Source organism: Chenopodium album, chromosome 19 (assembly GCF_948465745.1).
Source record: "Chenopodium album chromosome 19, dcCheAlbu1.1, whole genome shotgun sequence".
In the NCBI taxonomy this organism is placed as follows: domain Eukaryota; kingdom Viridiplantae; phylum Streptophyta; class Magnoliopsida; order Caryophyllales; family Amaranthaceae; genus Chenopodium; species Chenopodium album.
Genome location: NC_137852.1, coordinates 33,029,263 through 33,043,874, shown reverse-complemented (window position 1 = coordinate 33,043,874; position 14,612 = coordinate 33,029,263). Strand labels below are relative to the sequence as shown.

The 14,612-nt window shown below is 36.0% G+C and overlaps 1 long non-coding RNA gene across 1 annotated transcript; it reads left to right on the top strand.

The window, feature by feature from the left end:
* The first annotated feature begins 1,073 nt into the window (after positions 1–1,073).
* On the top strand, positions 1,074–6,427 carry LOC145595332 (uncharacterized). Its single transcript, XR_014102936.1, has 4 exons — positions 1,074–1,220; positions 1,323–1,405; positions 1,556–1,711; positions 5,897–6,427. It is a non-coding gene; the product is annotated as an uncharacterized LOC145595332 (long non-coding RNA).
* The last annotated feature ends 8,185 nt before the right edge of the window (positions 6,428–14,612 follow it).

Sequence of the window (14,612 nt, the reverse complement as noted above, 5' to 3'; positions counted from 1 at the left end):
ATCCGGATCCAACCCGGGTTGCACACCTAGCTTATGGTGGGTGAGTCTCCCAACAAGAGTTTTCTGCATTCGGTGAGGCTCGAACTCGAGACCTCCCTTAAGCGACATCAAGCTGCTTACCACTTGAGCCAACTCTTGTTGGTTCACACCTTGTGTACAATGACACATTGCTTTACCATATGAGCTAATATATAAATTAAAGAGATTGAAATACAGATTATACAATCAAAATAAATTTGTAAGCAATTTTCATTTATGGTAAACTAAGGTTTGTGAAATAAGTGCAAAAAAAACTCAGAACTCATTCTACTAATCTCCTATAATAATGACAAAAAGTGGACAAAATCATCTAAATTGTTGACGTAAAAACAATGTTGTACAAATTGATATGATGATATCATACATTCATACCCCCAAATTATAAGATAGAAATTGAAAGATCTAAAACTATAGTATTTTAATTAAGAGAATCAAAACTCAAAAAATATATGAGAGTTTACTGCTCTTCATTCATACACATAACTCGATTTCGCTATAATTAGATCTACGAAAATAAGGTTGTTGAGCCATTTGGTCAGAAAAATATTGTTGAGAAAATGGAGTTAAAGATCTATAATCATGTATATTAAAGAAAAATTGAACCTTTAACAAAGTTTTTGAACATGAAATAAAAGAACAGGAAGAAGAGCTCAAGACACTACAAGAAAACTCATTTATAGCAACAAAACTTTAGCAACGACATTTTATTTATTGCAAAAAAAATATTTTGCAACGACAATGTCGTTGTTAAAGATAATATTTTATTTCCCTCCTCCCAAATTATAGCGCGGGTCTTCAAAAATTTCAAAGCAATATTTTGCAACGACAGTTGTCGTTGTTAATAATCCCTTACATTTACAGCAACGACAATCGTCGTTGCACATGCAATAGATATTTTACACAACGACTCTTGTCATTGCAAAAACAATATGATTTATATCGCAACAACTTTTGTCGTTACCTAACATACCAAAATTATAAATTCAAGACCGACAATATATTTTCTAGACCCTTCTTTTTCACCTAATCTTTTTTCTTGCTTTTTCTCTTCTCCTTATTCTCGTGTGTTTATTCATCTTGCTTAATTACTTTCTCTCTCCTCAGTCAATGCGGTACTCTGGATCCTCCATTGGTGCGCCTTTTGAGCTTTCTTTTCTCCATTGAAGCAACTTTAATTTGAGGTACGCCATTTTTATTTAATAATCATCAAATACTATTCCATCATATGAATTCACTTCTCTCTTTCTCCTTAATCCTTATGTCTCCTTCCAATACTCTCTTAGTATTCCATTGAAGCATGGTCAACCACTGAAGCCTATTCTATACTTTCTCTCCATAATCAAGGCTGAGGCTAAGCCGGCGTAAGGTATCTATCCTTGTTTACAAACTTCTTTAATATCGAATTCGAAAATCTAGGGTTTTTATTCAAACCATCTTTGATTTAATTGTCAGTAGTCGAAATTTGGGTTCTTAGGTTAATTATCAAACTAATTCTAATCAAATTTCGCTATTGTAGCTACATAAATTGACAGTAAAGTTGGATCTGGGTTCTTTGGTGGATTTTCAAAGTAACACTAATCAATTTTCACTATTGTAACTACATGAAAGCCAAATGTGAAGTGAATGGAAGCCAAATTCAGTTTGTTAATCATCAATTAAGCAAAATTAACAGGTATTTAATTATTCCTAGCTTTCTATTTTGTGCGGGGTTATTGTTAAAAGATCAGATTACATTGATTATAGAGATATATTTTTTGGATTATATAATAAAATGCCGGATTAGATTGATAGTATGTACAATCATTTTAGGTACTTTAATTGAAAACCATTTAGTTGAGTCTTGCTTTAGTCAACTAGTACTTCTTCAAGTTTCTTTATATTGCTTAACATGTGTTGATATACGAAGTATTTGATTATAAATTCACTCTAACTGGGTAATAGACTAATAGGTGGTGATATATTTCAGTGAACTTTGTGTCTTTGCATTTATCATCTCCCAATCAAGTCTATCATAATCATCCTCTCCAACAAGCAGTGGGGATTTATGTCATTGTAGATTTGTAGTGTTCAATCAGAAGCAAATTTATCATACCATAACTACAGGTCTACAGCATGACAGAAGCAACATTATAGATGAATAGTATAGGAATAATATTAGTGGTTGATGATGCTCTCTATATTGAATTATTGATATACATGAGGGAAACCTCAACTAAAAAATGTTCTGGTCCACTACTATTTTGCAAAACCAAAAAGATGTACATGGATCATTAACTAAAACATAAATTACTTCCTTTTTAATGAAGTAGCTGGGTAGGCAGGTATTTTCGTGCAGAGTAATTGAAGCTACCATGTTTATTAATCTGGTAGTAGGCAACTTATTATTTATGAGTTAAGATAAGTATAACTAGGTACACAATTTTTTTTTTTATGTCTATCATTCAATAAGGTAATCATCCCTTAAGATTATCATTAAGGGGGCGCTTGGATTGAGAGTAATAAATTAAGGGTTAATAAACGTCAAACCAAGCAAAATTAAAGTAAACATAGGAGAGGGGGTGCTAGTGATGATGTGATTGTAAGAAGATTTGTATAGTGATGTGTGGTAATAGGTAAAGAAAGGGAACTATTACCCTTATTTTGGGGGTAATAGGTTACACTAGGGGGAGGGTGGGTAGCCTATTACTCTCATTTTGAGGGTAATGATTCCTCCACACCTCTCTCTTTTCCTTATGTCACTACAACCTTAATTCATTCATAAACACCTTGTCTCCCTACAATAATACCTCTAATCAACTATAATAGTTTATGGACAAGTTTTAAATTAAAATTCTTAAAAGTTTCTTCCATTTTAGGTAGGATTACACAACTCTCTATCAAGAGTAGCTTTTAGAAAACTATATTCATTTTGCCAAATTTTTTTTTATGTTAGTATTAGCTATCTTGGTTATTTATAAACTTTTTAGTTGTTGTACACTTGTATTATTGTATTAGATTTTAGGGAATCGATTATACGAATTCTACTTTCTGCTCTTATCTCTTCTCATCAATCATTTTTGAGTTTTTCATGAATTAAATATATGCAATTGCTAACATTATATACAGATGATTGGGGTTATATCTGATCTTAAGTCTACTTATTCATATGTTTCTATAGGAAGCATGGAAAAGGTACAAAGCTAAATTGCGTATACTTTAGTAGTGTGTTTGCAGTATGCAGTTAATGTAAAGAATAAGTTAGATATTAATTCTAGCACCTTCCAGTTCATGAAAATTGCTTGAATAGTCGTCGTGCTGATTTTTTGTGACGCCAACACCCGCAACGACCTTGCAACGACAATTGTCGTTGCAAAAGATATTTTTTGCAACGACAATCTCTATTTAGCAACGACTTTTACCGTTGCCATAAACTACTTTTCTTGTAGTAATTAGAGGAGAAAGAAAGAAAAAACCAGGAAGAAGAACTCAATAGGAGAGAGAGAGTAGAAGGGAAGGGGCTGATTTTTTTTAAGTTTTTATATGGGGTAAACCCTTCAATCTGGGCCATACATTTTAATCCAATGGCTAATATTAAAAGTTCGTTCCTACTTTAATTGAGTTCTTATTTTAAGAGAGGTTCTCACTTCTTTTTTTTTTTTTTTTTTAAGAAAAGCGGTTAGTGCATTAATTCATCGAAAGAGTATCCATAAGTACATACGGGGCAATCTCATTTGGAACAAGATTATCCCAACATTGTTCACTACCAATAGGCACTAACCTAGCAATATGATGGGTAACAAAATTACCCTCACGCTTAACATGAGACCAAACAATGGAAGAAAGTTTCGAGCTAGACAAGATAATGTCTTCAAGGATGCCATCAACAGCAGCAAAAGAAAGTGACTTCTTCTTGAGCTTTGTAACAAGGAGCAGAGACTGTCTCGAGAATGATATCATTGTAGCCGAAGGAGATAGCCTTTTGGATGCCAAATAATGCAGCCTTGCTCTCTGCCACAAGGGGATCCCACCTTGCTTTAACTCTACAAACAGCAGCATATAAAACTTGGCCCTTGTAGTCTCAAGCTACCACCCCAAGACCCACCCAACCTTCAGCATTAATAGATGCATCAACATTGATTTTTACCACTGCTTGCGGGGGAGGAGACCACACCTTATCAAGCAGGATTTGAAACAGGTGAAACACCCCCATAAATCCTCTCAGTATACTCGCCAAAATCAGCCATGAGTCTGCAATGTCTAAGGAGGATGGCCTCATCAGCTTCCCACTCGTTTTCGAAAACCCACTTATTACGCCTATACCATATAAACCAAGCAAGAAACAGGCACCTTTGATAAATTTCCTTCGAGAGAGATTTTGCCCAGCTAAGCTGAATATCCCTAAAGGAGTCAAACCCCGCCAAAGTCAAAGCAGCCCCACAGCCAATACTCATCCACAAGTGAGCCACACTACGACAAGAGATAATAGCATGAGTGATGGACTCATTCTCTAAGTTACAGCAGGGGCATCGGGAGTCATCAATCAGATTTCTGTACCCTAAATGCTCTTAGTAGGAAGCGAGTTTGAGCAACACCTCCACGAAAAACGACATACCTTTGGATTCGTCTTCGCTATCCACACCTCAACCCAGTAGTTTTCAAAATCATCAAGGAAGCACAATTTCCCCAGCTAGTAAGCACTCTTGACTTCATAGCATCCATCCTTCGACCATGCCCAAGTAGAGAGTCCATCGGACGTCTCTCACTAATAGGAATTGCATAAATAGCCTTCCTATCCCTCTCATTATAGATACGATCAACAGTATCATAATTTCACCTCAAGCCGTTCTCGTCTAACAAATCATCAATTGTGCTGCACTCTTCATCATTTCTCTTTGTGGTGACAAACATGCCTTCGTCATCAATCAGCCACAGGTCTTCCCATATATTGATATTACTACCATTTCCCTCCCTCCAAAGCATCCTCTCCTTCACAAGAGCCTTCGAACTCCACAAACTTTGCCATGAGTAGTTAGATATTGGCCACAGGGCAGCATCAAAAATAGTAGAATGCGGATAGTATTTAGCTTTGAAAACTTGACTCACCAATAAATTCTCATTCGTCGCCAATCTCCATAGTTGCTTACCAAGAAGAGCCTCGTTAAATAATCCCAAGTCTCTAAAGCCCATACCTCAAAAACATTTCAGTTGGCAAAGGGATCTCCTTCCAAGAGAGGTTCTCACTTGAAACTCCATATATATATATATATATATATATATATATATATATATATATATATATATATATATATATATATATATATATATATATATATATATATATATATATATATATATATATATATATATATATATAAGAACCCAATCTTATATAAGAACCAATCTCAACCCTTTATTAGTTGTAATCTAACCACCTAAAATGATCCTTTAGTAATGGCATTTCTGTAATTTTGAGAAGTTTGTATTTAGAACATAGAAAAAAAAATTAGAACATAGAAAAAACTTAGAACATAGGTAAAATTTTAGAACATAAGCAGAAAAAATTTAGAACTTAAGCAGAAAGTATTAAAACATAAGAATAATAATTTAGAAGATAGCAAAAATTTAGAACATAAGCAAACAAAAAAGTTAGAATATAAGAAAAATAATTTAGAACATTGATGAGTGTCATTTGTGGCACTCATTTGGCTTCTTTTAGGATGAATTTCATGCTATTTTATAGCTCTTTTCTTTAGTTTTCCTTAGTTTTGTTCTTTATTTCTTTAGTTTGTGCTTTCTTTAGTTAGTTTTCTTTCTTTGTGCATTTCTTTGTTTATTTGGTCTTTTTCCCTTTTATTTACTTGTTTTCCTTTATTTACAGGTTATGATCGTGTTTCCAGGAAATCCCGAGCTTTCCTCTCATATTTCTCATCAATTTGGATGCCTCATGTTTTCTTTTGGAGCTTAAGTTTGAAGGAATGTGTAGGGAATATTTCAAGCATTATGATAACCCCAAACTTGAACCCCACTGTGATCATACACTAAAGTACGGTGGCGTTCCAAAGGGAAAGACAAAGAGCAAAAAGAGTCGCCAACAAGTTTTAAGGAACTTGTAAACCCAAAAGACAATCCAAAAGGACCATCAACTACTCCATAAGGTCTTGAACCAAACAGGGTCCGGGGATGAGGGTACGAATCCAATCTACAAAAGAAAGGATCCGCCCTATAAAATAGGCCTCTACTTTGTTCTGCTCGTATTCATGTGCGCTTTTCGAATAACATACAAACATTATATTAAACCTACCCTGTTTATCTATGTTGGTTGAAATTAATGCACAAATAATACTATTATTGGCGATCACTTGTATTAAAATCACATTAGCCTAAACCAAATTAATAATTATCTTATTAAGCGTGATTTCAAGTACAAATTCCCTTTAAACCTACATAAAAGGCGTGATCAAGCAATAACAATATATAATATAATATCAAGCAACATAATAATAAACAAATAACAATAATAGCATGATAAGGCATAATAAAGCTTAAAAATAATAGCAAGATCCTAGGCATGATACTAACAAGATTAATAACAAATCCTAGCATGTTACTAAACAATAAAGATCAAAGCTTAACCTAACATGGTACTAACATGATATTAGAAAGGATTAAGGCATCCTAAACATGATACTAGAAAGCATAAAATAATCCTACATGATACTAGAAAGCATTAAAAGCATCCTAACATGATACTAGGAATTATAAAACAATAATAAGCATGCAATCTACATTGTGAAAGAAATAGGAAGTAAGCTAATCTACTTACTTCGAAGCCTCGTACCTCTTTCTAATAACAAAATACACAAGTTAGTAAACTTCAATGAAAATAATAAAGAACGATTAAAAAATTAAATTGAAATCAAATTGAATAAAGTTTAAACTAGTTTTGGACCAAACCCTCAGAAATTGTCAAACCTTTCACGTCTAGGGCGAAGGCAACTTCGAACTTGGTTAAGAGATTCTAAGATCTTGTGAATGCGGAATATTGTGTAAAAAGCTAGTTTAGAAAGAGAGGAAGAAAGAAAACATATATTGCTTAGAGAGAGAATAGAGAGAATTAAGGAAGAGTTGATGATAGTTGATTGTTAATGATGAATAAAAACAGAGGTTCGGACCCTATTTATAAGAAAAAAGTCCGGAAAATCATAGAATTTGAAGAGGAATAAAACGCCACTCTGTCGCTAATCAAACCGAACTTGTCGCCACGCGACAGAGTCTGTCGCGAGGCGACAATCGTGTCGTTTCGCGACAAGACAGTTTTTTGCGGATTTTGTTTTAATCATATCTTTTGATCTAGAAGTCCAAATAAGTCATATAATATGTCGTTGGAAAGATCTTGAAGTCTACTTTCTAATGCAATTAGAATCAGATTAAAATCTTTTGTAGATAAAAAGATATGGACGAAATAGTAGGACGGGTGTCAGTTTTGGATAGAGTTTCGTATATCTTTCATATCTTTTTCGTTATAGCTCGGATTTAATATTATAATATATCATTGGAAAGATAATTTCAAGATCTATCCAACCATATAAAATTTGGATAAAAAATATGAGGCACGAAAATAATATCTGACTATCTTTGAACATGTTTAAATTCGAATAGAATTAGGAAAGTTTTAAAAAAGGAAAGTTTATATTTAAATCAAATTCTATGATCTTATCTTTTCAAAAAAGGATAATTAAGATATTTTAGAAACTTATAAAAGATTCCAATCAATCCTAATTAGTTTAGGAATAGGATTAAACCTTTGGACCCTCCTCATGATCATTGGGTCGTAGGTAAAATCCGGTTTGGGCCCAGTTTAGTATTTTGGCCATAACTTCCTCATTATTCATCGGAATTGGGCTTATAATATATCGTTGGAAAGGTCTTTTCAAGCCCCATCCAAATACACTATTATTGGACCTTTATCATGGACCAAAATAAACTGAATTGGATGTTTTTTATAAAATAGAGATGGTTTCGAAAACAGAGAGAAGAGAATTTTAATAAAAACTAACCGCAACACTTGACTTTTCACACTTTCACCTCATTCGATTATGGTTTGACGTGAAAGGTATTCATCACTGGGTTTGGTTTTGGGGAGACACAAATGGGTGCCTACAAAAGCCCCCACTTTGACTGAGTTTGGAGAAACTTATGTTTCGAAAATGATAGTCAAAGTATCGATAGGGACGGAGAATGATTTAGAACGTTCTGCGATTCCAAATCATTCTTATAACGCCGATACCTGCAAACTAATCATTAGTTAAAACAGATAAAAGAGTTAAGAAACGCGTATCTTACACCGTCGAGCACACGTCTCTGAACGTAACCATTTTGCTGCATTTTAACGACCTTCTACAAGCTAGAGAACGCCATCTTGCTGTTGTTGATGTTCACTCGTCTCTGAACAATGGAGCTTTCTTGGGGAATGTTCACTCGTCTCTGAACAATGGAGCTTTCTTGGGGAATGTTCACTCGTCTCTGAACAATGGAGCTTTCTTGAGGAATGTTCACTCGTCTCTGAACAATGGAGCTTTCTTGAGGAATGTTCACTTGTCTCTGAACAATGGAGCTTTCTTGATATGTCCACGCGTCTCTGAACAAAAGAGCTTGATGATATGTCCACGCGTCTCTGAACAATAGAGCCTTGATGATATGTCCACGCGTCTCTGAACAAAAGAGCTTTGATGATATGTCCACGCGTCTCTGAACAAAAGAGCTTTGATGATATGTCCACGCGTCTCTGAACAAAAGAGCTTTGATAATATGTCCACGCGTCTCTGAACAAAAGAGCTTTGATGATATGTCCACGCGTCTCTGAACAAAAGAGCTTTGATGATATGTCCACGCGTCTCTGAACAAAAGAGCTTTGATAGATGCCCACGCGTCTCTGAACAAAAGAGCTTTGATGATATGTCCACGCGTCTCTGAACAAAAGAGCTTTGATGATATGCCCACGCGTCTCTGAACAAAAGAGCTTGATACTTGAATGTTTGTTGCGATCGTTCGGTTGGCTGCGAACAGGAGCTTTGCTGAATGGTTGTATCCTGTAAAAATCAAAAGAATTGCCAAAAGACTTTGCTGGTGTTTTTCTTAGGGTTGACCTAAGGCTTGATGTGTTTCTTAGGGTTGACCTAAGGTGAATGATTGACTTGAGGTTAACTCAATGTGACTGACAGACTTGAGGTTGACCCAAGGTGAATTGACACGACATGACTCAATGTACGTGACTCGTGTAGTGTGCGACTCGAAAATGCAAAAAAGAAAAAATTTTCCGTCATTTTTGTGGAGGGTACCGACTTTCTCCCGAAAAAGAAAGACGCGAAAAAGAATCGAAGTGTTTGATGGTGCATGTTGAATGAGGTTAGTCAAGTATATGCATTTGATACTATCCCTCAAGGTGTAAGGATTAATTCATCCTAAACTATTTTAGTTGACTCGATTATGAAAGCATTTAGGTAACTTAGGCACAGAGGCTAAGCACTTCATACTTTGATACAATGATGATTATAAGTCATGAGTGATGTGTGATTTTGATAAAGCTGCTTCAATGTTATGTTAAGAATTCATGACAAAGGGTTCCTAATTGGAAGTCTATTTGGTCATGTATTTGTGATGTGTGTGAAAGTGACACTAAAGTTAAGCTGCAAAGGCTAAGTGTATGGAAAAGTATTATTTGAAAAGAGTCAAATAATGATGACTCTTAGGAGGTAGGCTAATGATGTAAGGATCAAGCCCCCAAGTCTAGCTCTAAGTAAATAAGGATGAGCATAGGAGATCCCTTTATATGATCATGGTGTAAGTGTGTGAATGTGAAAATGAATGCATTTTTATTATGGCCGCACCTCAATGTGAGATTGCCTACGTATCCGTTAGGAATCAGGCCAAACGTAGCTCTAGCCGAACCTCGCACAAGAGTGTGTATATCTCAAAAAGGTCTTTTTAAGGGTTGTAACGTGGTTAGGCTAAAGGTTAGAGAAGAAGGGGATAAAGGCTCAAGACCCTAAATAAGCCCCCAAGGTGTGCAACCTTGTTTTTGAATCTTTATATTTTTATGCTTGAGGTTTCTCATTTTTGAGCTCTCTTTTATTTTTATTTTTTTTTATTTTGAGATCACCCAAGCTTTTCATATTTGAAACTTGCATAAGTTACACACCATCCCATCCCAAGGTTAGGTAGATATGGGTTGAAAAATGAAAGGTCTATCGTTAGACGAGGCTCAAAGTGGTTTATCAAGAAATGGATTATATATTAAAAGGTGAAGATGTTATGACATGGCTACAAGGGGTGCCTTAAATCATTGGTATACCTTGTGCTTAATTCGACCTTGATTTTTTTATTGAATTTTTTTTTTTTTTTTTTTTTTTTTTTTTTTTTTTTAAAAAAAAAAAAAATAGTGCAATGATCATATGCAAGAAATTAAGATGCTCATTTTATTAAAGGGAAACAAAAATAAAAAACCTATGTAATAAATCTAAGGAAAATGCAAGGTGCCTATGCTAGACTTTATTGGGGAAAGGAGAAAAAAATAGAAAAAAGAGGTCACGAAATCTTGTCGTTGAAGCTCGCCTCTTGTCTTGTGCTTTATCATTACTCGGTCTTCTTGCCGACTGGAGGTATAGGAAACTTGTTATTGTCGATCAAATATTGGATGGCCTCCTTTAGCTTCCAACAGCTCTCAGTAGTATGACCCCTGCCCTGGTGATACTTGCAATATGCATTGGGATTCCAGCTAGCCGTCCTCCTTTCGACAGGTGGATCCCCAAACGGTCCAATTGGAGTTATAAGACCTTTTGCATGTAAACGATCAAATGCGGTGTCATAACTTATACCAATAGGTGTGATGTTTCTCATTTGTCCTCGTTTGTTCATGGCAAGGATCTCATCCAAGTCAAATGTGCTAACGTTATTTGAATGGGTAGTTTTGGAAGAAGAAAGATTGTCGTTCTTCGTTCCTTTCCAGCCACTGTTATTATTGGTACTATTTTTGGCCTTCCTGTTGCTAAGAGGAGTATGAATGTGATTTGAATTAAAGAAGTTTTCCATGGTCCGTTTTGCCCGTGGCTTAGGAGCATTGAATTCTTCATTGAATCCTTGGTGAGAATTTTGTTCGATAACCATTATTCGACTTGCTAATCCTTCTACCACATTCAAGAGCATGGCAATGGCCTCTTGTAGTTTTCGAACGTCTTCTTTTAGGCTTGACAAATTTTCCTCGATATTATCTAGGAAAGACCCTTCATCTTCCTCAATCATGGCTACTTCATCAATAGAAGTTATACAAGTCATATCGATCATGGGCTCACCTACAGGTGTGATAAGGAGTGAAGGATCGAAGGATGTTTGATCTTCTGTGATGGCTAGAATCTCGAAGGTTTTATTTTCATCAATCAGGTCCTGAATAACTTCTTTGAGTTTCCAACACTCCTCAGTGTCGTGACCCCTTCCTTGATGATATTTGCAGTGTTTACTAGGATTCCACTTAGGTGGCCTGGCTTCGGGAACTGGGTCTTTGATAGGTCCTATGGGCATGACCAGTCCTTTGTGGTGTAGTTTTTCGAAAGCTGTTTCATAACTCATACCGAGTGGAGTGAACACTCTTTTTGACCTTTGGATTCGCTGCTTAGAGGTGTTCGTAGCATGTACTTCGTTAATGGGAGAGGAAGAAAAGGGATGGTCGTTCTTCTTTCCTCTCGCACTATCATCTTTCAGAAGGTCATCTTCGATGTCAATACCTATATCATATACAGCTTTGAAGGTGTTTAAATTGCTTTGGTACTTAAGGTGCTTAGAGTATTTTTCTTGGAGGTTCTTAATGAACATCCTGACAGATTCTTTCTCACTAGGTACTTCAACCATTTTCGCAGTAGTTTCCCTCCATTTATTAAAGAAGGAGGTGAAACCCTCATTTTCTTTTTGTTTTAGCATTTCTAGCTCTCTATAATCGGTTTCAACTTGTATATTGCATTTATACCTTTCAATGAAAGCGCTCACAATAGATTCCCAACTAGAGGTCTTTTCTTTATCAAGTGAAAAGTACCACTGTTGACATACAGCTTCTAAGGATAATGAAAATACAGAATGAAATGCTTTTCTATCTATCCCCTTAATATTCATTACAGTTTCAAAAGCTCTTAAATGAAAATAAGGATTGTCCATAGCTTTAAACTTAGGGATGTCATTGGGATTGAACTTTTGTGGGAGAAGGTCCTTATCCACCGAGACCCCTTGGGAGCTAATCTCTTGGAATCTAAAGTTGTTGGACAGTTTGCCCAAGCTTTCCTGGATTAGGTCCATTTGTTTCTGTCTTGCAGGGTTACTTATTTGCAGAGATAAATTTTGCAATCTTTCAGTCAAGTTGGCTACCTGTCCCTTGACTTCATTAAGTTCTTCTTGACTAGCCATTGTCTTCTTAGCTTTCCTTTTCCTACCGATTGGTTTGTCAAAAAGTAAAACTTGAACAAAGGTGTTGTCCTTGATTAAACGTCCTTCCCTCCTTGACCAAGTACTGTAGAAAGGGAAATTAGGGATAAGTTTCATACCAATTATTTTGAATCAAGCCTTATAATATATGGGAAAAGATTATGGAAGAGTGAGAGGTATGATATGCATGGGGAAAGAATGTAGTGAGTGGGAAGATGATAGAGATGGAGAAATATTGAAGAATTAGAAATAGAATGAACCCCCCAATTCAAATGACGGAAAACGACTCATGCATGAACCTAAGACATGGTCATGGTGACATGTACAAAGTGTGTGCTAAGACTAATGAGTGTAGGTGACATGTTAAGACTTGTGTCATGACCATGTGGCTAGACTATGTGACTAGACTCAAGTAAAGACTAAGTTAACACTTCACGTATATGCATTAAACTGGACAGGCTGTGGTATTTTAGTCATAACTTTTATTCTGTGACTCTGATTGAGACGAAACCAACTCCAAATTAAAGATAAAACCCAGGGCTACAGATCTATAGGTTGTACGACTCATGGTTCTTCCTAGAACTCCGGCTATGACCAAAACAAGTTGACGCATGTGCAGTATACGGGAATAAAAATCCGGGTTGACTTAAAGGAACTATGACTCGACTTTAGGGTTTTTTTTATTAGTTCAAATTAATTAATTAATTAAACAAAGTCCTTTAGTCATTGGTTAGTTTATTTAGTCTTAACCACAAGTCAAACAAACGGTTAACACATATATAATATATACAAGCAAGGGTGCACAAGTAGTTCACGTAGTCACAATATGATGAGTTTGCAACCTAACCATGGCTCTAGTTCTCTAAAGTTCAAAGATATGGGTTAAGTCAAAAAAGGTCCATGGTTAAGAATCCATATGCATTGCACACAAGCCTACCGGGAGGGTTGGAGCGAATGGACAGGATTCCGCGAGTTCGTGATGAAATCGAACTCGACACCACAGTTTGGTGGATTCACAAAACTTACACGTCCCCAAATCTGAACTTTGCACATGATAGTGGAATATTCCATTGGGCAGGCGAAGCAGGAACCCCCAGAGGGTTATATCCATATGTAGAACACATATGGGTTCAGAAAAGTGAGAAAATGACTCAATCAATAAGCAAAATCAAGCCAACAACACTAGAAATGGTCAAAGCAAGAAGACAGACCCCTGGCTCGGTATTGGAAGAACTTGGCGCCAGACTACAGGGACTGTCGCCGCAAAAAAGCTCCTGTCGCCAAGCGACAGAACTGTCGCCAGGCGACAGAAACTTTTTACGGGCGACAAGCCCTGTTTTCTAGACGCTAGTTCCTACATGCCTTGGCAAGTTTCTGTGTTCTTCGAATTTTCCAGATTTCGCATCATCTTTTCGATTCTAGTCATGAAAGATATTTCTCAAATTTCCTACGTGTAAAATTCCTATGGATTGACTCATGGGGTGCTCCCATGAGGACCTTTTAATGCATATGACAATAATGTTAATCAAATCACGCACATGAAATACTTAGAATTTTTCGAGTCTCATCCGCTCATTCTAAATAATTGCCAAAATTAAATAAATTTCAGGAATATAAATAGAAAATCCTCCCCAGCGGAGTCACCAAAAACTGTAGGGAATATTTCAAGCATTATGATAACCCCAAACTTGAACCCCACTGTGATCATACACTAAAGTACGGTGGCGTTCCAAAGGGAAAGACAAAGAGCAAAAAGAGTCGCCAACAAGTTTTAAGGAACTTGTAAACCCAAAAGACAATCCAAAAGGACCATCAACTACTCCATAAGGTCTTGAACCAAACAGGGTCCGGGGATGAGGGTACGAATCCAATCTACAAAAGAAAGGACCCGCCCTATAAAATAGGCCTCTACTTTGTTCTGCTCGTATTCATGTGCGCTTTTCGAATAACATACAAACATTATATTAAACCTACCCTGTTTATCTATGTTGGTTGAAATTAATGCACAAATAATACTATTATTGGCGATCACTTGTATTAAAATCACATTAGCCTAAACCAAATTAATAATTATCTTATTAAGCGTGATTTCAAGTACAAATTCCCTTTAAACCTGCATAAAAGGCGTG